The sequence below is a fragment of the Dendrobates tinctorius genome, unplaced genomic scaffold (genome assembly GCF_039654945.1).
Source record: "Dendrobates tinctorius isolate UK_male_01 unplaced genomic scaffold, ASM3965494v1 ptg000034l, whole genome shotgun sequence".
NCBI classification, from domain to species: domain Eukaryota; kingdom Metazoa; phylum Chordata; class Amphibia; order Anura; family Dendrobatidae; genus Dendrobates; species Dendrobates tinctorius.
This window is the reverse complement of record NW_027361702.1, coordinates 16,156,834-16,169,323: the sequence shown is the minus strand read 5'-3', so window position 1 is coordinate 16,169,323 and position 12,490 is coordinate 16,156,834. Positions and strand designations below refer to the sequence as shown.

General features: G+C 44.4%; 1 protein-coding gene across 2 annotated transcripts in view; it reads right to left on the bottom strand.

The window, feature by feature from the left end:
• ASTN2 (astrotactin 2) overlaps window positions 1–12,490 on the bottom strand; it is a 1,339,273-nt gene that overhangs the window by 1,326,294 nt on the left and 489 nt on the right. The window lies entirely within an intron of this gene.

Genomic DNA, 12,490 nt, shown 5'->3' with positions numbered 1-12,490 from the left:
GCGGGGGGAGGACAATGAGGGGTGTGGGGGATTGGGGTGGGAGGAAGGAAGACTTATAATGGACTTAGGAACAGGGGAGGTTGAGGAACACATTATCGCTTATTATGTCTAACACAGTCCCTTAGTATATAGTGTACTCACTTATTATGTCTAACACAGTCCCTTAGTATATACTGTACTCACTAATTCTGTATAACACCATCCTTAGTTACATAGTTTCCTCTTTTATTATGTATAACACCATCCCTTATTACATACCATCCTCTCTAGTTATATATGGTGCCGTCCCTTATTATATAGCTTCCTCTGCTGTTATGTATAGTGCTGTCTCTTATGTAGTGTATTCTTGTTAATTTTGTTATTCACAGCGCCTTCTTTTCTTACATAGTCCCCTGTATTTTTAGATATAAAATGACTGCTGATGGAGGAGCCGGTGACCAGACTACCAGTCCATCAGCTCCTCCATTAGAAAGGAAGCTTTCCCATGCTCCATCAGCCATCATTGCATTATACAGCTAACAACACAGGACGGTATGTAATAAAAAACAGGGCTCTATATAATCCATTATGTAAGGGTTGGTACTGTACATAACAAGACAGGGCACTGTATAATAAGGGACTGCAATATACATAATAAATGAGACTATGTAATATATATACACTCACTGGCCACTTTATTAGGTACACCATGCTAGTAACGGGTTGGACCCCCTTTTGCCTTCAGAACTGCCTCAATTCTTCGTGGCAGAGATTCAACAAGGTGCTGGAAGCATTCCTCAGAGATTTTGGACCATATTGACATGATGGCATCACACAGTTGGCGCAGATTTGTCGGCTGCACATCCCTGATGCGAATCTCCCGTTCCACCACATCCCAAAGATGCTCTATTGGATTGAGATCTGGTGACTGAGGAGGCCATTTGAGTACAGTGAACTCATTGTCATGTTCAAGAAACCAATCTGAGATGATTCGAGCTTTATGACATGGCGCATTATCCTGCTGAAAGTAGCCATCAGATGTTGGGTACATTGTGGTCATAAAGGGATGGACATGGTCAGCAACAATACTCAGGTAGGCTGTGGCGTTGCAACGATGCTCAATTGGTACCAAGGGGCCCAAAGAGTGCCAAGAAAAAATTCCCCACACCATGACACCACCACCACCAGCCTGAACCGTTGATACAAGGCAGGATGGATCCATGCTTTCATGTTGTTTACGCCAAATTCTGACCCTACCATCCGAATGTCGCAGCAGAAATCGAGACTCATCAGACCAGGCAACGTTTTTCCAATCTTCTACTGTCCAATTTCGATGAGCTTGTGCAAATTGTAGCCTCAGTTTCCTGTTCTTAGCTGAGAGGAGTGGTACCCGGTGTGGTCTTCTGCTGCTGTAGCCCATCTGCCTCAAAGTTCGACGCACTGTGCGTTCAGAGATGCTCTTCTGCCTACCTTGGTTGTAACGGGTGGCAATTTGAGTCACTGTTGCCTTTCTATCAGCTCGAACCAGTCTGCCCATTCTCCTCTGACCTCTGGCATCAACAAGGCATTTCCGGCCACAGAACTGCCGCTCACTGGATTTTTTTTCTTTTTCGGACCATTCTCTGTAAACCCTAGAGATGGTTGTGCGTGAAAATCCCAGTAGATCAGCAGTTTCTGAAATTCTCAGACCAGCCCTTCTGGCACCAACAATCATGCCACGTTCAAAGGCACTCAAATCACCTTTCTTCCCCATACTGATGCTCGGTTTGAACTGCAGGAGATTGTCTTGACCATGTCTACATGCCTAAATGCACTGAGTTGCCGCCATGTGATTGGCTGATTAGAAATTAAGTCTTAACACACAGTTGGACAGGTGTACCTAATAAAGTGGCCAGTGAGTGTACATGTATGTGTGTGGCTATAATATATATAGCTTTGTCGCCATAAAATGAGGGGGGCACAGACACATTTCTTGCACAGGGGCCCCAAGCAGTCAGTGTCCGCCCCTGATGCAGTAGATTTCTTACATACATTTGTGGGACCGTCTCATTCATCTGAATGAATCTTCCATAAATCCAGAGGTGGAACGTACCAAAGCAACCGCTGCACAGCGCAGCCGCTCATTGTACTGATATCAGGGTGATAGCGCTACACAGTATACATCTCACTGAACATCTGCAGTGCTCCATTTAGGAATTGCTACATCTGTACGGAGCTGATTTTACGATTTGCTAATTTTGCGAAGCATTCCCTATAATGTTACAAGAAGGTAGCGATGAAAGGTAAGCAAAAGTTTCCGATTTACGGTAAGTGGTCATCAAATGCTCAGAAAATAGAACCCAAAAACGATTTATATATAGTTATATATCGGGCACAAGATGATAGCACTTTGGGAAAAAATTAACCATTATTGGAACCTGTCAGTTGAAAATGGTCCCCGACCTGCAGGCGGGAGGAGCTGATCGCAACGTGACGAGTCCGTCTAAAACCGAATCTGAAGGAATCAAACTTTTTAAAGTTGTGATAGGAAACATCCAACTATTATAGAGGAGAATGTATCCACATCATCCGTGTGCTAGGAAATAAGTGCGGCAATTTAGCCCTCTCTCCAAAACTACCAATGCCAGTATCCATTCTTCTTATTGAACCACCGGAGTGAATAAATCTGTCCTCCCTCCTCTTCTTCTCCAGACGCTGTTTACAATGGAGCGAGAACAAGTGGAAGGTAAATAACCCAGTAAGCACTTCTGTACCAGTGAGTAATGCGCTGCGCACACCATCCTGATGGACTCTTAATCAAAGAAGATTGATGGTGACAGATTTACTTTCCCATTAGTTTAGTGGCATTAATATCAAGTAGAACATATAATAAACATCTAGAAAAGGGGATCTTTTGGGGTTTCTTCAGTAACTTTGATCATTTAAAAGGAAACCTGTCCTGTCCTCTAATGCTAATAGCTTGCATATATAGGGTTAATCTGCAGGTTATTCAGGTTCCTGTAAGGCTGTCTTACTGAAAGCACGGATACAGAGAATATGGGCTGTATTCCTCCTGGGGGCCATCAGCTGCAGTCATAGCGGTGTTCCCAGCACAGCTACAGACTGTAAGCACGCCGACGGAAGTTTGATTGACAGCTCCACTCTGCACAGATGTAAGCACGCCGGCAGCAGTTTGATTGGCAGCTCTGCTCTGCACAGATGTTAGCGCGCCGGCAGCAGTTTGATTGACAGTTCCACTCTGCACAGATGTTAGCGCACCGACAGCAGTTTAGTTGACAGCTCCGCTCTGCACAGATCTAAGTGCGCCGGCAGCAGTTTAACTGACAGCTCCGCTCTGCACTGCACAGATGTAAGTGCCCAGGCAGCAGTTTGATTGACAGCTCCACTCTATTCAGATGTAAGACCAACGGCAGCAGTTTGATTGACAGCTCCAGTCTGCACAGATGTAAACGCGCCGGTGGCAGCTTGATAGACAGCTCCGCTCTGCAGATGTAAGCGCGCCGGCAGCGGTTTGATTGAGAGCTCTGTTCTGCAAAGAAGTGCACTGGCGCTTAACTGCAGGTTATTGGACATGTATGTTAATGGACAGGTATATACATCCAAGGTCGTTTCCCTGCCTTTGATGTGAGCTCCGGCACTGAGCCCGCATGCTTCACCGCATATGACAGCTGATCTGATCAGCTGTTATGTGCACCTAAGAGCCGTGGGTGGGTCTGAGATCCACCTGCGGCTGTTAAATTGTTAAATGCTACTGTCAATCTCTCACAGTGGCATTTAACTCGCACAATCAGGAAGCGCATCACAAGACACGCCCATCGGCACCCGTGTCACGTGACCATGGGGTGCTGATGGGTTGTCATGACAGCCGGGAATCTGCAGAAGCCTTCCATGCCTGTCATTGTAAAACAGGAGATGATCATTTCTGTAAGGCTGGGGTCACACTTGCGAGAAACTCGGACGAGTCTCGCGTCTCAATACCCGGCACTGCTGCCGGCACTCGGGACTGGAGCGCTGCATAGAAATACATGCAGCTGCACACTCCGGGCCCCAGTGCCGGCGGCAGTGCCAGGTATTGAGGGGTACAAAAGAGTTGTGTATTCATTGGATGCACCCGTAATAAGCAGAGATTTAGGGTCTACCTAATATTTCGAGGTGTCCATGTGCGATGTGTGAAGCTCTGCCCGCTCCCCGTTTCTTGCCCTCTCAGTGTTCCACAGTCTTCTGATGAAGAAACATCTCGGTGTCAAAAGTTTTTTTTGAAAAGCTGGAGATATACTGAATCTTCCGATAACACGACATGATCAGACTAACCTGGAGGCATAAAATTAGGCGCAGGAACGTTGCAATGTTGATGGGAGACACTCAGGAGATTACAGGGTTAAACTAAAGTAAATGTAATAAACAATGAAATAAATGTAAATGAACTTCTTTTGTTGGGTCAGTGAATGCTTACTTATATTGTGATACACTTCACTGATTCAACCGTCCCACTAATTTTGGGCCACCTTGTATGTTGGGGTGCACTGGTAACAGGTCTATCAGAGAAAAGGCTTCTATACAATTCAGTTGTGATGGAAAAGATTGTCCATACCTCTTATATACAGAGATGCACAAATTTGTTACTAATTGATACATATGAAACAAATGTGCCGTGCTGAATTACAGATGTAGTCTCACTTTACTCACCTGTGGACTGTAAAAGACAAGAAATGTCCACATTCTACTCTGCAGTGACTTTCTAAATTGAGTAGCTGCAGAAGTGGGGATCCGGCTTTCAGACACAGCCAGACTCTCCATAGAGAAGGAAGAGATGGCTTATTACCATATTCACCTTCTTTATCCCTGTACACACAGTTCTAAATCAGTACAGTGAATACAGCATGTAGGAAGCACTGACAGTGCCTCCTCCACCGATCACAGCGGTCATGTTTACTGGATGCCGGGAGGGAGAAGGAAGTCCTGGGGACTTGTTTGTCAGACACAGCTGGATTCCCCAAAGAGAAGGCACAGTTGCTGAATCAGCATTGCATATACAGAATAGGAAGCCCTGATGATCATATGATCGCTAGGCATAGAGAGAGAGCAGGATCTGCTGGGTACTAGGAAACCCAGTCAGCTCTGCTATGCAGCCAGATGCTGAAATTCCCCTGTAACTGGGGCTAATATACATGCAGTAGTTACAGGCGAAATCAGGGGGGAAAAAATGGATTTGGATAATTTAATACCTTCGAAAGGTATTTTATGGCCTTATGGGGGGCACACAATGTGAAATATTTGAAAAATAAATGAAAATTAGGAGTAATACAAAAAAGCAGCTGCCAATCCAAATTGTGGTATCCAATATATAAAAACAATTGTTACGTAAAGGGGGATGTATGTCGAAGTGAGTTGGAAGTACAGATACAGAGTGTCACATGTCCTTTATTTTTCCAACCAATGTATACTGATATTAGCAAAAAAAAAGTATAAAAATAGCATAAAAAATTGGGCCCATGTACCACAAAAAAAATGCAAAAATTATTTGACTATCCATATGAGAAAATATATACAGCTCTTATTGCATGTATAAAAAAAACTGTAAATGTGCCAGGTCAGGAATTGGTTAAAGAGGACTTGTCACCAAATCAAATATGGCCTCTTTCTGCTCTTTAAAGGGATTTTCCAGACCTTAGATGTCGATGTCCTATCCTTAGACATGATATCGAGCCTGTACACCACTATGTGCACCAATGTACAAGATAAGTGTTTTTATGTGTTTTTTTGAGTGATTGGTGGGGGTCACCGTACATGTCCCCCCCCTCGATACACAGCAGATTTAAAGGGCAATTACATCTAAAAAATAAAATGAAATGACAGTTCTATGCAACGTCTTCTGTTTTGAGTATTGATTAGTCTTGATCCATGTATTAAGGGATATTCCCTGATGTACTAAACTCTCTAACGCTCCGATGACTGAAAACTGAAGGAGGATGAAGAATAATTTACGAGTATGTAATAACAAGAGCAATCTCGGCGGAATCAAAGCAGGTGTGAAGGAGAAAACATGGTGGCTAGCGAGCGCTAAGACCGTGATGTATGAACTCATCAATTCTGCAGCAGCCGCTCGGGGTCACCAGGTTTCTAGAAATATTAAAGCGGAAGCTTCATTATAATCTCCGAGACCCAAGGTTAATAGTTTTCCCACTAATGGCAAAATGTAAATCTAATACACAATGTCCCATTTCACGTTATTATCGATAACTTTTATTTCCATGATGCAGTCCTAACCGATTAAAGCAGCAGCATCAAAAATGTCCTCATATTCTAATTTGCAAGATAAAAAGAACCACAACATAGCAAACATGGAAGAGAATAAAGGCGCAACACTGTATGCAAGAATATAGGGGTTTTTTTTACATCATAACATCCTTTAGGCATAATCTCACTGCTCTTACAGTAAAGAATCCCAGTTCTCACTGCTCTTACAGTAAAGAATCCTGGTTCTCAATGTTTTTACAGTAAAGAATCCTGGTTCTCACTGCTCTTACAGTAAAGAATCCTGGTTCTCACTCCTCTTACAGTAAAGAATCCTGGCTCTCACTGCTCTTACAATAAAGAATCCTGGCTCTCACTGCTCTTACAATAAAGAATCCTGGTTCTCACTGCTCTTACAGTAAAGAATCCCCTTTCTCACTGCTCTTACATTAAAGAATCCAGATACTCACTGCTCTAACAGTAAAGAATTCAGATTCTCATTACTGTTAAGAATCCCGGTTCTCACTGCTCTTACAGTAAAGAATCCCGGTTCTCACTGCTCTTACAGTACAGAATCCCGTTTCTCACTGCTCTTACAGTAAAGAATCCAGGTACTCACTGCTCTAACAGTAAAGAATTCAGATTCTCATTGCTCTTACAGTAAAGAATTCCGGTTCTCAATGTTATTACAGAAAAGAATCCTGGTTCTCACTGCTCTTACATTAAAGAATCCCGGTTCTCACTGCTCTTACATTAAAGAATCCTGGTTCTCACTGCTCTTGCATTAAAGAATCCCGATTCTCACTGCTCTTGCATTAAAGAATAACATAGTAACATAGTTTTGAAGACTGAAGGAAGACCTTATGTCCATCTAGTTCAGCCTATTTTTAGTGCAGCTGTTCTGCATTGTTGATCCTGGGGAAGGCAAAAAACCCACAGAGTAGAAGCCAATTTTCTCCATAGGGAAAAAAATTCCTTCCCCTAAGCTGGGTCAACCATCTACCTATAATATTCTGTTATTCGTAACCTTCTATACTGTTACTCACAAGAAAAGCATCCATTCCTTTCTTACATTCATTCATTGAGTTGGCCATCACCACTTCTTACAGTAAAGAATCCCAGTTCTCAATGTTATTACAGTAAAGAATCTCAGTTCTCACTGCTCTTACAGTAAAAAATCCCAGTTCTCACTGCTCTTACAGTAAAAAATCCCAGTTCTCACTGCTCTTACAGTAAAAAATCCCGGTTCTCACTGCTCTTACAGTAAAAAATCCCGGTTCTCACTGCTCTTACAGTAAAGAATACCGGTATGGTGTACAGTGGAGCACTGGGCACAAATGCACGGTCGCTCTCCATTCAGATTTATGACAGATAAAGATACATCTAAGTCAAAGCTTTGCAATCCTACAAGGATTATGAAAAAAGGGACTAGAAATATGCAACCGACTTCCTAGCAGAATGAGGATCAGGCACAACACAATCTCGGACCAACACAGCATGCCAAATTTATATCTTATAAGGGTTTTCCATTTTTGGGCCCAATTTTATTGTTAACTTAAATGCTTGAATTTCAGGCTAAAAAATAATTAATTTTGATTATAAATTTTGTTTGACTCCTACAGATTTGCCGTTTCTCTGCATATACAATTTTGAAGTAGCTCAAAAAAGGCGGATAAAGGAGTTCAGAACTCTCCGGCCTGACAATTACAAAGCGATCACTGACAGATTCTCAGTTAACTCATTCAGCAGCCATCAATAGACAGCGCAAATACAGACACTCTACAAGGCAAACTGTGCAAAATTTTGAATGAAATTCAAGCGCAAAAGTGATTTTTACCCCCAAATTTATGCATTTAAGTAAAAATAAATAACTAAAATTGTTCCCAAAGTCAGCTAGCCTCTTCAAAGGGTTTTCATGATTTTTTTTAATCTGCGGGAAAGAACGTTCCATTCTAAAATAAGGAAATAAGTGTTACCACTCCAAACCCTTGGAGAAACAGTAATCTAGTCTATTGATCACCTGTCCGTACAGCCAATCAGTGGCCTAAGTGGTCAGGTGACTAGATGGATAGTACGTCATCACTTAAGTCTCTATTTTATATCAATTCCTTTTTTGAAACATTCTTGGAAACCCCTTAAATGATAGTTGTATGAAAATTTCTTTAAAAATTTATGCCCAACATTTTACGTTATCAACTATGCACAGTGAAACCTTGTCGATCAGCGGGGTCTGACCATCAAGACCTCCATCAATCCTAAAAATGGGGCTCTGAAATGCTCCACTGGAGAGGTGAAAGAGCTCACATTGGAGATGTGCAGGAGCTTCTTATTAGAGAGGTGCAGCAGCTTCATATTGGACAAGTGCAAGTGCATTGGAAAGGTGCAGGAGCATCATATTGGACAGGTGCAGGAGCTTCATATTAGACAGGTGCATGAGCTTCATATTGGAGAGGTACAGGAGCGTCATATTGTACAGGTGCATGAGCTTCATATTGGAGAGGTACAGGAGCGTCATATTGTACAGGTGCAGGAGCTTCATATTGGACAGGTGCAGGAGCTTCATATTAGACACGTGCATGAGCTTCATATTGGAGAGGTACAGGAGCATCATATTGTACAGGTGCATGAGCTTCATATTGGAGAGGTACAGGAGCGTCATATTGTACAGGTGCAGGAGCTTCATATTGGACAGGTGCAGGAGCTTCATATTAGACAGGTGCATGAGCTTCATATTGGAGAGGTACATGAGCGTCATATTGTACAGGTGCATGAGCTTCATATTGGAGAGGTACAGGAGCGTCATATTGTACAGGTGCAGGAGCTTCATATTGGACAGGTGCAGGAGCTTCATATTGGACAGGTGCAGGAGCTTCATATTAGACACGTGCATGAGCTTCATATTGGAGGGGTACAGGAGCTTCATATTAGACAACTGCAGGAGTTTTGCATTGGAAAGGTGCAGGAGCATCATATTGTACAAGTACAGGAGTTTCATATTAGACACGTACAGGAGCTTCATATTGGAGAGGTGCAGGAGCTCCAAATTGGAGAGGTACAGGGGATTCATATTAGACAGCTGTAGGAGCATCATATTGGACAGGTGCAGGAGCTTCATATTGGAGAGGTACAGAAGCGTCATATTAGACACGTGCATGAGCTTCATATTGGAGAGGTACAGGAGCGTCATATTGTACAGGTGCAGGAGCTTCATATTGGACAGGTGCAGGAGCTTCAGATTAGACACGTGCATGAGCTTCATATTGGAGAGGTACAGGAGCTTCATATTAGACAACTGCAGGAGTTTTGCATTGGAAAGGTGCAGGAGCATCATATTGTACAAGTACAGGAGTTTCATATTAGACACGTACAGGAGCTTCATATTGGAGAGGTGCAAGAACATCACATCATATTATGCAGGTGCAGGAGCTTCATATTATACAGGAGCAGGAGCTTCATATTAGACAGCTGCAGGAGCTCCAAATTGGAGAGGTACAGGGGATTCATATTAGACAGCTGTAGGAGCATCATATTGGACAGGTGCAGGAGCTTCAATATTAGACAGGTGCAGGAGCTTAATATTAGACAGCTGCAGAAGCTTCATATTTGACAGGTGCAAGAGATTTATATTAGACAGGTGCAGAATCTTCAAATTGAACGGTGCAGAAGAGACATATTAGACAGCTGCAGGAGCTTCATATTGGACAGGTGCAGGAGCTTCACATTGGAGAGGTGCAGGGGATTCATACTAGACAGGTGCAGGAGCTTTACATTGGAGCGGTGTAGGGGATTCATATTACACAGATGCAGGAGCTTCACATTGGAGAGGTCCTGGGGCTTTATATTAGACAGGTGCAGGAGCTTCACATTGGAAAGGTACAGGAGCTTCAGATTTATCATCTATGGTATTGTCAGCATTCTGCTACTTCCAACAGCACCATAGAAAACGAATGGAGCTGCTGCTGCTCCTGATAGGAATTTGAGAGACCCCACTTTCGGGATCAGTGGGGTCTCATCAGTTAGTCCTGTGCATAGGTGATAACTTTAAAGAGGACTTGTCTTAAATTATTCTATCTACTCCCATATTTTTTGTCAATCCACCATACGGCTCCAGAAATATGGGCCTATTTGGTTAGTGCTAATTGTGAGGTCTTTATCAAGCTCATAGGACCTCTGGGTGTGTCTTTAAGCTGATTCGCATTATTGCCTTGTGAGCCACGCCTCAAAGGCAAAGGCCATACAAATTAGCACTAAAAAGATCCATATCTCTGTAACCATATGGCGGATTTTAAAAAACCCTAACAAGAGGTATAATGAGGGGGATAAAATAGGAGGGAAACTCTTTAATGACAGTTATGATTCAATCTCCATTTACGGGACCTTTTTTGCCCCAACTGACAGAATGTCCAGAAAACACTGTGATGCCGACTCTCAGCTCTACCCCTTCCAGATCCATTTGGAGAACAATCACCAAAAACAATGACACAGTCTGTGGATACAAGATATATGTCAGTGACAGCTAGAATCCTGGTCGGAACCTGGCGGCTCCTGCTCTCTATATATACTAGAGCACTCGCTGCGCGACACAACTTAGTGCCAAAAAACTTGTAACAACTTGTTTACATTCACTGACTGCAAGCAAGATGATGATGAGGAGGATGAGGAAGATGATGATGATGAGGAAGATGTGGACGATGAGGATGAGGACGATGAGGAGGACCAGGACGTTGAGGAGAATGAGGACGATGAGGAGGACGAGGACGATGAGGACAAGGAGGAGGACGATGAGGACCAGGACGATGAGGAACAGGACGATGAGGAGGACAAGGACGATGAGGATGATGAGGAGGATGATGAGCACCGGGACAATGAGGACGAGGACGATGAGGAGGACGAGGATCATGAGGAGGACCAGGACGATGAGGAAGACGAGTACGATGAGGATGAGGAGGACCAGGACGATGAGGATGAGGAGGAAAGACCAGGACGATGAGGACAATGAGGATGAGGACCAGGACGATGAGGAGGACCAGGACAATGAGGATGAGGACGATGAGGATGAGAAAGAGGACCAAGACGATGAGGACGACTAGGATGATGAGGATGAGGACGATGAGGAAGACTGGGACGATGAGGACCAGGACGATGAGGATGATGAGGAGGACCAGGACGATGAGGATGAGGAGGATGAGAAAGAGGACCAAGACGATGAGGACAACTAGGATGATGAGGATGAGGACGATGAGGAAGACTGGGACGATGAGGACCAGGACGATGAGGATGATGAGGAGGACCAGGACGATGAGGATGAGGAGGACGATGAGGATGAGGACCAGGCCGATGAGGACCAGGAGGATGAGGACGATGAGGAGGACGACGACGATGAGAATGATGACGATTAGGATGATGACGATGAGGAGGACCAGAAAGATGAGGATGAGGACCAGGACGATGAGGAGGACCGGGACGATGAGGATGATTATGATGAGGAGGATGAGGTTGATGATGAAGCAGATGAGGACGATGAGGAGGAGGATGACGAGGATGGGGACGATGAGGAGGAGGATGAGGACAGTGAGGAGGACCAGGATGATGAGGAGGACGAGGACGATGAGGAGGACCAGAACGAGGATGATGAGGAGGAACAGGACGATGAGGATAAGGACGATGAGGAGGACCAGGACGATGAGAACGACCAGGATGATGAGGATGAGGACTATGAGGAAGACCAGGACGATGAGTATGAGGAGGACCAGGACGATGAGGATGAGGAGGACCAGGACACTGAGGATGATTATGATGAGGAGGATAAGGACGATGAGGAGGACCAGGACGATGAGGACGACCAGGATGATGAGGATGAGGACTATGAGGAGGACCAGGACGATGAGTATGAGGAGGTCCAGGACGATGAGTATGAGGAGGACCAGGACGATGAGGAGGACCAGGACGATGAGGATGATTATGATGAGGAGGACCAGGATGATGATGAGGACGATGAGGAGGATGAGGAGGACTAGGACGATGAGGAGGATGAGGTTGATGATGAAGAGGATGAGGAGGATGAGGTTGATGATGAAGAGGATGAGGAGGATCTGCCATCACATCTGCACAGGTCAGCCCCCTATGATGGAGTATAACCCCCAGCCACTACGCCCCTCTCAGAAGTAGTGGCACAGCACATGCCACGTCTGGCAGCCACTCATCCAACTTCCCATGTGCAGCCGCTCTGCCCTTCACAGACACTGTCCTTGGCCGCTGGTCACACTCACACATCCCC